Source organism: Chinchilla lanigera, unplaced genomic scaffold, assembly GCF_000276665.1.
Source record: "Chinchilla lanigera isolate Chin_1 unplaced genomic scaffold, ChiLan1.0 scaffold00091, whole genome shotgun sequence".
Classification (NCBI taxonomy): Eukaryota; Metazoa; Chordata; class Mammalia; order Rodentia; family Chinchillidae; genus Chinchilla; species Chinchilla lanigera.
Genome location: NW_004955492.1, coordinates 8,795,137 through 8,808,060, shown reverse-complemented (window position 1 = coordinate 8,808,060; position 12,924 = coordinate 8,795,137). Strand labels below are relative to the sequence as shown.

The 12,924-nt window shown below is 41.5% G+C and overlaps 1 pseudogene; it reads left to right on the top strand.

The window, feature by feature from the left end:
* The first annotated feature begins 6,565 nt into the window (after positions 1-6,565).
* LOC106146692 overlaps positions 6,566-12,924 on the top strand; it is a 21,042-nt pseudogene continuing 14,683 nt past the window's right edge.

Genomic DNA, 12,924 nt, shown 5'->3' with positions numbered 1-12,924 from the left:
AGCGGGCCTCTCAGTGTGAACAGCTGTTCTTGCAGAGGTGAGGCTGTGCACCCCAGCTAACAGCTGGCTGTGTGTGGCCACAGCCCTGACAGCGGTCAGAGATAGTTCTCTGCCTTTAAACTTCTGCTTGCAGAGCCTGTCTCCACACCCAGGAGACTGCTGTGTCCCCAGCTGGGAGGTGACCAGACTGCCACAAGAGGAGAAGTGAACTCGCGCCCCCTGCTGGCTGCTATGCAGTGATTGCTGGCACAGCGCGAGGCTGGCAGTCCACAAAGAAAGACCTTGGCCTTGCTATACCTATGGGGAGACACAGTACTCTGCAGGCCACGGTGCAACTCAAAGCCACCCCCCTGAAGGATTCTTGGAGAGTTGCTCCCAAGACACCCACAGAACAGAGATGCAAAGCAACGTGTATTAGGCAGCAGAGCTGGAAAGAGACAGAGTCCAGATGGATACCATGAGCAAAGGGCATGTGGGAAAGTTCTGTCATGCTGCCTTCCGCCCTTCATGCTGTGTGACATGAGTGTCCTGAAGTGTTAGGGGGGCCTGGGTCCCTTCTGTACTCCTGCTCCTTGGTAAATAAAACAAACAAAGAACATGTATGTCAGTGTAAGTGCGATAGTGAAGATCGCCATTTACAGCTCTTTACAGAGGGAGCCCAGCTCGTCCTCTTCCCTGGTGGGCTTTCTGTGTGGTCACCAAAGCACATTACCTCATCCCAAGATGAGCTGTCATGGGACTTGGGATCATGAGGCAGTGAGGAACTTTAGGGTCAGGGCTGCTCCACTGTAAGTTTCCTTTCTGGCTTTAAAAGGGACTATTTATTCCAAGAAAGATAAGAGACAAAGCTGGCCAAGGTGCAGAGGTTCCCGGATCTTATTCCTGGGACTTGAGAGCCACTGGGAGGTACATTTCTCTCGTTGTTCTCTGCTGAAAGAGGCATCACACCTGATCAGTCTGCAGCTCTCAACCTTCCACAGAACAGGGCGCCTGCTGCAGTATATGACAAAGAAGGGAACAGCCCTTGCTACTCAGATGCCCAAGTCCCCAGTCCCTATCCTTCCCAGAGGAAGGAGTCAGATTGGAGCCGGGTAGGGATGGTGAGGGGAGTAAGTTTCAATCTTGAACTAACAAGTTCCTGGGACCTGGCAGATCTGGCCCTTACACCTGCACTTGGGAGGCTGAAGCAGGAGGATCACCAAGCATTTAAAGCTAGCCTGGGCTACATAGTGAGTTGAAGGCCAGCTTAACTACATAGCAAGGACTTGTTTCAAAAATAAAAATTAAAACATCTTTAATAAAAGCAGAACTAAAATACACTGGAGAAAAATAGAAAATGTAGGTAAACTAAAGGAAAACTATTAAGAAGATCAAAATTGGGCCAGGGATATAGCTCAGTGGCTCAGCCCCTGACTGGCAAGAACAAGGTCAGGAGTTTGATTCCTGGTACCAACCAAAAAAAAAAAGCGATAGCTCAGTGTGAAGTATTAGACCCAATCCTCAGTACCACCCCGACAAAAAAAGTCCCATAAGTCAGGTATAATCTCATTTAACATTTGGCTTCTATGTTTGTAAATTTGCTAGGATTATATTGTCATTCTGTTTTATAATTTACTTTCTTTAACGTGACCATTTTTATATAAATATTCTTCATTATTGTAATGGCTTTATAGGATTACACTGTATGGAAACACTATCAATATCCAAAGACAGAGTTAAATGATAGTGTTTCCATACAGTGTAATCCTATAAAGCCATTACAATAATGAAGAATATTTATATAAACTTTGGATATTGATATATTTCCAGTTTTTTAGCGTTGTGAAAGAGATGATAGTGAACATCATTATACTTCTTGATTTGTGTGTGCAGCTGTTTGTTGAGGATGAATTGTTGTGCTAAAGGGTGCATTTTGAGGTACAGGAGTCCTTCCTAAATGGAATTTCAGTGATTTGAATAGTCATTAGCATTATAGGAGAGCACCTGTTTCCTACATTCTTTTCCTTTTTAAGTGCAATAGGTGCTGCCAGGGTTATCTTTTACTTTTTTTTTTGTTTTTGTTTTTGTTTTTTTTTTTTTTTTTTTTGTTTTTCTCCGGTACCGGGAACCGAACTCTCGACCTTGCGCTTGCCAGGCAGGCGCTTTGCCGCTGAGCTAAATCCCCAGCCCCTATCTTTTACTTTTAATGAAGAGTACGGACTCACCCAAGTAGTAAAGGTCAAGCATTGGATCTCATTTTTGAAGGAAACTATTCTTGGGTTTGATCATATATTTACTGAGAAAATTCTTAATTGAGAATTTACTGTGTGCCAAGCACTGGGACCATATCAAGACAAAATAGGAACCGGGCATGGTGGTGCCCAGCTATAATCCTTGTACTCTGGGAGACTGAGGCAGGAGGATTACAAATTTGAGCCCAGCCTGGGCAACTCCGCAAGACCCTGTCTCAAAATAAAATTTAAAAGAGAGACTGGTGATACAGCTCAGTACAAAAGCCCTGGGTTCAATCCCCAGGACGAAAACAAAAGCAAAACAAAGAATGAGAACAGAAAAGTATACAAGATGTGTAAAGCAGTGCCATAATACTACTAATTTCTTCAAGAAATTGGTTTATTCTTGCCTAGAGACTATAAAACTCCAAGTAACTATACGATACAGCAACGATAAATATGCCAGATTCCTGTTACTGAAAACCACCAGCTCTCCCTAGAGCTTCATCAAAGGTAGATGACATTGCACCTGCCGTACGTTCACTTCAAAATCAGGTTAATAGTCTTGCAGCAGTAACTCTCCAAAATCGACGTGCCCTTGACATCCTGACAGCAGAGAGAGGAGGCACCTGTGCTATGTTAGAAGAATGTTGCTACTTTATAGTGCATCTGGGATCGTTATGGACAAGGTAAAAAATCTTCACACCTGACTTGAATGTAAACGCCCAGAGCTAAAAAAAACTACCTCTCTCCCCCTACACCATGGTCGTGGTGGAATGACACCTTTGGGCCATGGGCACTGTTCTTGCTACCTCTTCTGGGCCCTACAATCATGATAATAACCTGTTTACTTGCAGGGCCCTGCATTTTAAAACTTTTGTCTAGTTTTATTCAATCCAGGCTTCGTGCAATCCCAGCCAACGAGCTCGTTGCTCTTGTAGACATCCCCAACACTGGCATTCACATAGGCGACACCCGTTGTCCCCTCACCCCCTATCAGAGCAATGCCCCTATTCAGCAGGAAGCAGTCTAAGAGGAGTCATCGCCCTCTATAACCAAAAGATGAGAATGATAGGTTTCTCACCTTACTGCAATTCCTGCCCAGTCACTATGGCATCCAGCCAATATGGCACTGGAGGTCATGTGGAATGGTGCTGAGCCAGTATGGCGCTGGCCACTAGAGGCCATGAGCTAAGCCCTACCCCTCTTCCTCTGAGTCAGATTACGACTTCCTACTTCCCTTTTTGTAATATCCTGTTCCCTTTTCCCATGCTCCTGCTCATTCCTGGCCATGTCAGGTGGTCCGCCTCCTAAACCCTTTCTTTCCTCTTTCCTTATACATTTTTTTTTCTTTCCTTACATGTTAAGTGACCTGAAAACATGAATTTGAATGATGCTTGATTACAATGTGGAAGGAAAGTGGGTTTTTTAAAACACTATTTCTTCTAGGTGGGATGACCAAAATAGTTTACATCTCCACTGGACATGGCCACATTGCCAAAATTTCTCTCTACATCCAGCTTTCTTACAGTGGCCAAGTGATAAATTGTTATGAGGTATTAGTAACTTCTGAGCTCTTCCCAGTTATTGGAAGCATTATTTCCTCTTCTATCGGATGAATTCCTTCTACTCAGGATAATTCCCTTGGGTACCTCTCTGCTATCCAGACCGCATTGCCTTCACTTAGTGCTTGCTTGTCCTTGTCCTCGCCTGGACTTTAGAACAGCCTGACCACTCTCCCTACAGTCTTCCACCTCTTCCCACGCTGCTGTTGCAGGGACCTTCCTTAGCACTGCGGATGTGATTGTGTCACTCTTGTGCTCGCAACCTTATCTTCTTCATCACCAGGAAAAAGGCAGGCTTCCTCTTAAAGTGGGCAGAGTTGGCCAGGCTCACCTTTTTTCTGTTGTCTCCTCAGCCTGGCGCTTCAGCCGTACTTAATTCTTGTCGGTTTTCAAGATGTGTGCGCTGTTGTCTCCCTCTTGGTGATCTAGAGTCCTCAAGGCTTAGTTCCCATGGTAACTTGAAATTTAGTCTGCCTCCCACCTCCCCCAGAACAACTCTCCATCCTTATTTAGCTTGTCATGGTGATTATTTGAAGTTATGGGCCATTCTACTTTTACTTGTAATATTCAAACATATAACTCAGACTTGATAAACACTCAAATGTTTAAATGATGGCTTATGTCTGAAAGAAGATTGACCCTAAATTTATTCAACTGAGCATGTACTGTACACTTGGTTTACATATTTTTTCTGATTAGCAAAGTATAAAAGTAATTCGTATTCACTGCTGAAAATTTGATGAAAATATAGACAGATTTAAAAACTCTTGTCACCCATCTTTTACCCAGTATTATATTTGGTGTATTTCTTTCTAGTGTTTTTGTGTCTGCGTGCGTGCGCGCGCGTGTGTGTGTGTGTGTGTGTGTGTGTGTGTGTGTGTGTGTTCATGATATTTAGAGATTGAACCCAGTGCATTCACACTGCATTATATCCCCAGCGCTTTTCAAATCTTGAGACAGGGTTTCACTAAGTGGCTAAGTTGCCCAAGTTGAGCTTAAACTTGTGGTCCTCCTGCCTCAGCCTTCCAGAGTTCTAGGGTTACAGGCATGCGCCAACCATGCCTGGCTTTGTATATATTTATGGCAATGATTTTGGTTTTAGAATTCAGATTAGACCTCAGATTCAATAGGGGTTAAGGCCACTTAGGAAAGGTATAGAAATGTATAGATAAGAAAATGGAATCTTTTAAAGGAAGAGTTTGCTTCCTGTGTGCCTTCCCTTGGTAATAAAGCTCTGTTTTCCAAGCAAAGGCACTGCAACTATATTCATTATCACTAGTCTTCAAAGAGTCCCCTCCCCCGCCTTTTTTAAACAGCTCTGTGATTTTCTCCAACTGAAAAATTAGGAAATGATGCCACAGCTTGAGGTGTGTCTGCAAGTTCTGCCCCAAGGACCTCAAGGGCACCACATTGTGCATTAGTAGTTTCATAAGTAGTGACAATTAAGGATTTGTTTACTGTGTGATGGAGCCCGAGGGAATCCCAGTTCTCACAGTATTTCTGTTTTGGTGGAGAAAAAAATTATATTTCTTAAATTTTGTAAGTCACTGGCCTAGCTTGACAAATTGGATTTTCTATAGTTTCCTTATAATGCTGGTTAAATGAGACATTAGTACGAGTATTTTATCTTTCCATTCCATATTATTAATTTCTTTTAGGTATTACACCTGTATTTTACGCCCTACACCAGGAGTCATCCTAATTGACTTTTTGTTCCACTTTATGTATTCAGTAAATATTATTGAATTTTCAGTTATTTCTGGGTGTTCTAAGTACTGGGGATACAGTATTTGGTGGGACAAGACCCTACCCTTGTGTTGCTTGCATTCCAGTGGGCACTTAGCTTGGCAGTAGAAAAAGAAACCGCAGAATGGTAAATGGTATTAAGCAAATAAAGCAGTGGACGTGACAGGAACTGGGTGTTGGTACCTTCTGTTGGCGCTCTGAGGAAAGCTGGAGGAGATGCTAGTGGAACTGAGACCTGAGCGTCCTAAAGAGCCAGGCAAGCAGAGATAAAAGTGGGGACCACAGAGTAAATTGAAGATATTAAGATTTAAACAGACTTCACACCTTGGGCGGGGGCGGGGTGGGTAGCTTTCTAAGCTTTGAGTTTAATAGTAGTAATCACAAAGGAAAAGCTTGTCTGATTTGACAAGGAAAACATATTGACTTTTGAATTTGTATAAAGAGTAATAATAAATGGCACATGACACTGAAAGAAATATTTGAGCATATAAAAGGTGCACAGATTAAGATAAGTACTCTGCAAAAAGTTGACATAGAGTAGTAACAAAAAAATAGACAGAAAATGGCAAAGAAGCACAAGAAGGCAGTTCTCGGAGAAAACGGCAGTGTTTAAACATCACCAGGAATGAGAAATACAAATGAACAAGGAATCATTTTTAAAAATCTGTTACTTTAATGTAACTTTTCCTAAATCCCATACTAGTGAGAGTACAGTGCATCAAAACACCACACATTATTTCTGGAGATATTAGGTAGCAAACAGATGTCCGACATTAAGGAAATGTTGACTCAATCGGGATGTGTGCACTTAGTGGCATGTTGTACCCACAAAGAACAGCTGTAACAGCTGCACAACATCAGGAGATGCTTTTGATATAATGGAAAATGACACCAGCTGCAAGATTGACCATATACTCAGAGTTTTTTTTTTTTAGATGTGTGTGGAAGAAACAATCATGGGTAGCCACCAAAACGTTACAACAGTTCGTTAGAGTTGTGGCATAAATTTTTAAGTCTTAACCTAAATACTTCCTTAAAATCTAAATGGTAATAGTAAAGAATCAACTCAATAGTCATCTCTTCACCCAAAAGAGCTTTGAAGGTACAATAGTGTGGGAGAGCCAAGACCCACAAGGCCTCGTCTCAGGAAATCTTCCCGAAGTCACAGTGAATGATGGAGAGGGAGTTCTCAGAGTCCTTACGGTAAGCAATTCTTGTGTTTGTTTAGATTAATGACATAATGACAGATTTTTGCTTTTTTTTAATATCTAGAAGTGTTCTTAAGTTTACTTTTATACATTCCCAGGATCCCAGGCAGTATCAAATGATTCTCACATGTTTTAGCATATAGAGTAGAAAATGTGGCTGAGCTACCATTGTGAAGATGAGAAGCTGAAATGTTTTATATGATTCTGTGAATTAGTGACTATAGTTTTAAAATTGATTGATGCCGTGTGTGTGTGTGTGTGTGTGTGTGTGTGTGTGTGTGCGCGCACACACGCGCGCGGGGGGGGGGTGTTGTATTATTGGGGATTAAACTAAGGACCTTTGCCCTGGGCTACATTCCCAACCCTTTGTAAAATTTCTTGAGACCAAGTTTTGCTAAATTGCCCTAGCTAGGCTCAAACTTAGGATTCTCCAGCATCAGCCTCAAAAAATGCTGGGATTAGAGGTATGTGTCACACTATCTGTTTAGATTGGAACATCTACTTTTTTTTTTTGAGACAGAGTCTCACTATGTAGTTCAGACTGGCCTTGAACTTACTATGTAACCCAGGCTGGCCTCAAACTCACAATGATCCTCCTGTATTAGCCTCTGCTAGGATTACAGTATGAACCACCATACCTGTCCCTCTTAGCCATTTTCAAGTCAGCAGAACGCTTGTTTAATAGTATTCACAATATTCACTATCTCACTTTGATAGTAAAACATCAATTAAAACAGTGTAGGTTAAAAAAATTGAGCCAGCTGCACCTGTACACCTGTAGTCCCAGCTACTTGGGAGCTGAGGCAAGAGGATCCCTTCAGCTCAGGAGTTTGAGACCAGCTCGAGCAACATGGGGGGACTCTGACATAAATGAATGAATGAATGATGAGTGAATAAGTGAATGGAAAATGAGATTGAGTATTTTTTTCACTTATATTGCTGAAGCATCTCTGGCATTTCTGACTCATTTTTAATTCATTCAGATTTGCTTCAAATTTAAAACAAATCCAATTCTGACAGGTACATTTCTCAAATGTAGGATAATAAAGAAGTTGTAGGCAGACATTAGTAAATAAGTAGTGCATATGGTGGTGTCATGGGCACCCTCTCATTTTCCTCGGTACTTTGAGATAGTGGTTAGGAATGCACTTTACATTTAAAGTCAGTGACTTCTTTGAATTTTAAGCCTATTCCCATGAATTGCTTCCTGAGTTTGAAACAAGTATGTGATATGTACGACTTATTCTGAAAGTGTTCACAGCACGCCCTACTGTGAGGCAGGCACAGTGGCAGACCATATGGGTCCATTACATACAGGTCTACAATGCGAAGAAGAAAGACTTTAAACAGACCCCCAAATTCATATGTAATTACACACATAGCCTTGTAGGCCGTGTTTAGAATTTCATACATGTTCTATGTTTAGGATTTCATCCTTTAATATGAAAAGTTCTTTATTTAAGATAGGAAGTTTTATGGAAATTTTAGGGTTTTTTTTTATTATTTTCAAGACAGATGCCTTGAATACTATATCTTGCTTCCTTAACTACTTATGAAACTTAAAAATATTCAGACTATGTCAAAAAGCTTGTTATGCTAAAGAAAATAAGTTTACTGTTGAGTTGAGGACTAGGCTCAAATATAAAAACTCAAATGACCTGCTTTGGGGGTAAAAATAATTGTAGAGCTTAAATATTCAAGAAATCAACATGAGAGGGACAGGTAACTTAATAGCCTATTATAAGAACCCTTAATAGCCTGTTCCAAGAACCATGTGCAAATGTGAAAAGCCATCCTGTGACCTTTGAAAGAAAAGTTAGTGAAAAGTTTGAGTTCTAAACAAGCCTAATGGGCCAAGAGTTGTGAAACACGCCTGTAATCCCAACTTTCAAGGCTGAGGCAGGAGCACTGTGTAAGTTGGAGGCCAGCATGGGCTATGTAGTGAGACCATGTCTTTAAAAAAAAAAACAAAAACTAAACAAGCCTAAATAATATGCTGTATAGCAAAGAAAAGGGAAGAGAAAGTTGGCAATGGTGGCACATGCCTATAATCCCAAGGAGCCTCCCAAGTTTAAGGTCTTATAAGTTCAAGGCCAGCCTGGACAATTAAGCAATCTAGCAACACCTTGTCTCAAAAATTTAAAAAACCAAGAAAGAGGCGGCTAGGGATAGTAACTCACAAAGTAGAGAGTATACAACATTTTAGAGAACTATAAGATTGGAATTTGTAGCATTCACATATAGTAATATTTTTAACAGTAATCATATTTCAAATTAAATGACATGTTACCACAATGACCTCAGAATACTCTCTCATGGCCGTAAAACATTGTTTTGAATGGTACAAGTCTGCTGAAAAGATCTGTTTTTAAAAAAAGAAGACTAGCCAAGCAGTATCCCTTTTGATAGATGAATATGCAGAGGAAAGAGCATAAACTTGCTGAAGTAAAACTGTGAATGTCTGATCCAACCCCCAGCAGCCAGCAAAAGGTTCTGTTTGAGTGCGGGTGTTGGCTAACTCATGAAGTGAAGAGAGGCAACTATAATAATAAGAACTCTTCTAATCTGAAGAGGCAGAAAGGATAGTGAATGTTGGCACAGTAGGCTCTGGGAATTTGAAACCTCTTCAATAATCGGTACAGTTCCATCTGAAGTGTTTGGGACACACTGTTGATTTTGAGGAGCTTTTCTCTGCATGGTCACTTAATTTTAAGATGTGCTGAGATCTCTTTGAATGCAAGAATTTTTATTCTCCAAATCATTCAAAAGGGTAATATTTTTAATTTTAATAATTTTTTAAATGATAGGGTCCTGATGTAAAATAAATTAGTTTTTATACTGTTATGGTAACAAGTAACAAGAACACATGATTATACATAAGTTGGAATTCTGGGCACCTGTGGACTATTGATCTCTAATACTGTAACTAGGTAAGACAAATGGACGAATACTGTACATCATCCATATCACTTTAGATCTCTGCTGCACCAGCCTCTTACATGGATTTATCTGCTGCGGTGGAAACATACTAGGACTTCTGTCAGGTTGGGTTTGGGATATAAGTTTCCTTTTAGTAATGGGACACTGAACACTTCTGTTCTTGTTGCTTTCAGGCGGGGGAGGGCGTGCTGCTTCACGAATTCATGGAAGGTGTGGAGGGAGTTGCAGGTGGTTTTATTTACACTGTTCAGGGTAAGTTGACTGAAAAGCGTATTGAATCTCACACACCTAATCTTAATACCCTGACAGAAAAGGTGATCTCTTGTAATTAAAGGAACAACCTTATTGAAGTAGAAGTCATATACCACATAATTCACCCTTTTAATGTGTTCAGTTCTGCGGATTTTGATATATTCATATAGAGTTCCACAGCCATTTTCTCTAATTCAGCAATATTTCCATCGGCCCCAAAAGCAGCCGTATCCCCATTAGCTGTCATTCCACATTTCTTTTTTTGTTTTGTTTTGTTTTTGTTTTTCTCTGGTACCGGGAACCGGATTCACAACCTTGCGCTTGCCAGGCAGGCGCTTTTGCCGCTGAGCTAAATCCCCAGCCCTGTCATTCCACATTTCTCCTCATCTGATTCTGGTCTTAAGTTTGCAGCAGCCTTTTTCTCCAGTTCTCAACTTCACTTTACAGAAGGCGATGCTCTCTTACGTAACCTTCACTCTCGGCCTGAGCGGCTGGTTGAACATATGAGGACTCTCCATGAGGAAGATGCCTTACTGAAGGAGGAAAGCAGAGTCTATGGGGACATTGTCTTTGTGGATGTTGTCAATACTTACCGAAATGTTCCTGCGAAACTACTGAACTTCTATAGATGGTGGGTTGTGAGAACATTGGGTAGCTAGGTCTGGTATTGTTTTTTTGAAGAAGAAACAATGTTAATATTGAGCCACTGAGGTTTCAAAACACAACAACCCCAAACTGCTGTGTGCCTGGAATGTGACCTATGGGATCCTGGCTCCTTGTGAAGACAACTTCTACATTGCTGCCACTCCCTTATTTGATTGAGCAGATCCACAGTATGAAGTATATGAACTGGTCAGGAACAGACAGGGAGAAAGTAATTCACTTGGAGTCATTCCTCCTTGCCAGGTTGTCTCAAGCTACCATCAGATCAAAGTCAGGGAGTTTGGAAATGGTCCCTTTTCAGCTCTGTTCATACCCATTCACCCAGACTCCCCAACTGTAGTTTCCACCACTAGTTCTGTTCAGCTGAGTATCCACTGATTTTCCATTCTGTATTCTACCACTTTAAGAACTTGCCTTGGGCCAAGCACAGTGTCGTGTGCCAGTTGTCCCACCTTCTCATGAGGCTGAGACGGGAGGATCACTTGAGCCAGGAGTCTGAGGACAGCCTGAGTAAATTTGTCTCTTAAAAAAAGAACAAGAGCAACAAAAACTACTTGCCTGGATTCTAAGCTGGCTCAGTGAAATTCAACAAGCTTTAGAATCTATTGTATTTATAACTTCCAGAGCTTCTAGTGTTTCTTGGATCTTAGTTGTAATCACTACCTTTATAATAATAACTATGCAGTCACTTATTTTATTATAGTAGTTACTCTAACATCCTGAAATTTGCTATAAAGCTCTTTGATACTGTCTACCTTGACTGCAGGACCAGACCATTCAGACTGTCTCATATAACCTGAACCTATAAGGGTTTAGGCTTTACCTCACAGCTTTACCTTTGCTTTTCCAGAACTTTCTCTATGGTCTCCTGTTTGTTGGTGGTCTTGTCCTTTTTTTCTTTTCTCTGATGGGAAGTTCACAAGCACTTTATGGATATGGCTTCCTGGTCCTGAGGGTAGATGGTCTGGTTAGTTAATGGAAGATAATGTTTCCTAGCTGGGGCAAATTGACATAATTTTGGAGTCATCCTGTGTGTAGAGGGCACATGAATGTGTCTAGGATACCAGAACCAAGTGTAAATAGCTGTAGAAAAGGAACCTTCTTTTTTTTTTTTTTTTTTTCTTTTTGGTACTGGGGGTCAAACTCAGGACCTTGAGCTTGCTAGGCAGGCGCTTATGCCACTGAGCTATATCCCTGGCCCAGAGGAACCTTCTTTTAACTCAAGGTCACTGATGGGAGTTCTGAGTGTGACCAAGACAGAGTGGTGAGGAGGTCAGGGTGAGGACGAAAGGAGAAGTGAGAACAGGGGTGTTCTAGGACTTCCTATAGGGAACTACTTCCCAGGTGTGGAAGTTGTGCATGATGTACCTTCAGTTTCAGTTAAGCTTTCTCTTCTTCTCCTTACCCATGTCCGAGATCTTAGTCCTTCAGTCTCTGCTACTGCTGCCACTTGCAGGCCGTCACCTTTTCTGCAGGGCCTTCCAGTGGGACTGTGCTCTGGGACCAGCCTTCCCATAGCCCGCGCCACCCTCGCACTCCCACGTGGCACCTTTTCAGGCTACTTTGTGCCCATGGTGCTGGAGAGTGAGCCCAGGGCCTCTGCGTGCCAGACGTGTGCTCTGACCCTAAGCAGCGCTCCAGTCCTCCTCTCCATGTTGTAAATGAAACATCTTTATTCAGCTGAGTCACCAGTGACCTAAAGGTCCTTTGTCACAAATGTTTGTTTATAATTAGGTGCTATTAGAAATAAACTTCAGAAGCACAGGAATATTCTATGTGATATAGAACTATTCTTCTTAAAATTCACCATTCTTTGACCTAATGAAATTTTTTCTAGATTTCATGTATTAAGATTTGTCAAATGACTAGTTCCTTAACAAGATTCTGCTTTTTTTTTTTTTTAATCAGTACTGGGAATCAAATTCAGGACCTCGCACTTGCCAGGCTGGTGCTGTGCCTCTGAGCTATATATCCCTGGCCCTAACTTATGCATTTTTTTTTTTTTGATTTTGGTTTTTCTCTGGTACCAGGAACCGAACTCACAACCTTGCGCTTGCCAGGCAGGCGCTTTGCCGCTGAGCTAAATCCCCAGCCCCCAACTTATGCATTTTTAAACAGACTTGTACAAAAACTGATGGTATGAAATGAATGAGTAAGTTCTCTTGTTGCCTTTTAGATAGTGTTTGATGTCTGGATAAGTCAGGTCATTGTTCTGTTCCTTCCATATAATCATTTGTAATAGTTTAATTGCCAAGGGGTGTTGGGGATTTAGCTCAGCAGCACAGCGCCTTCCTGGCAAGCGTGAGGTCGTGAGTTTGATTCCCGGTACCGGAAAAACAA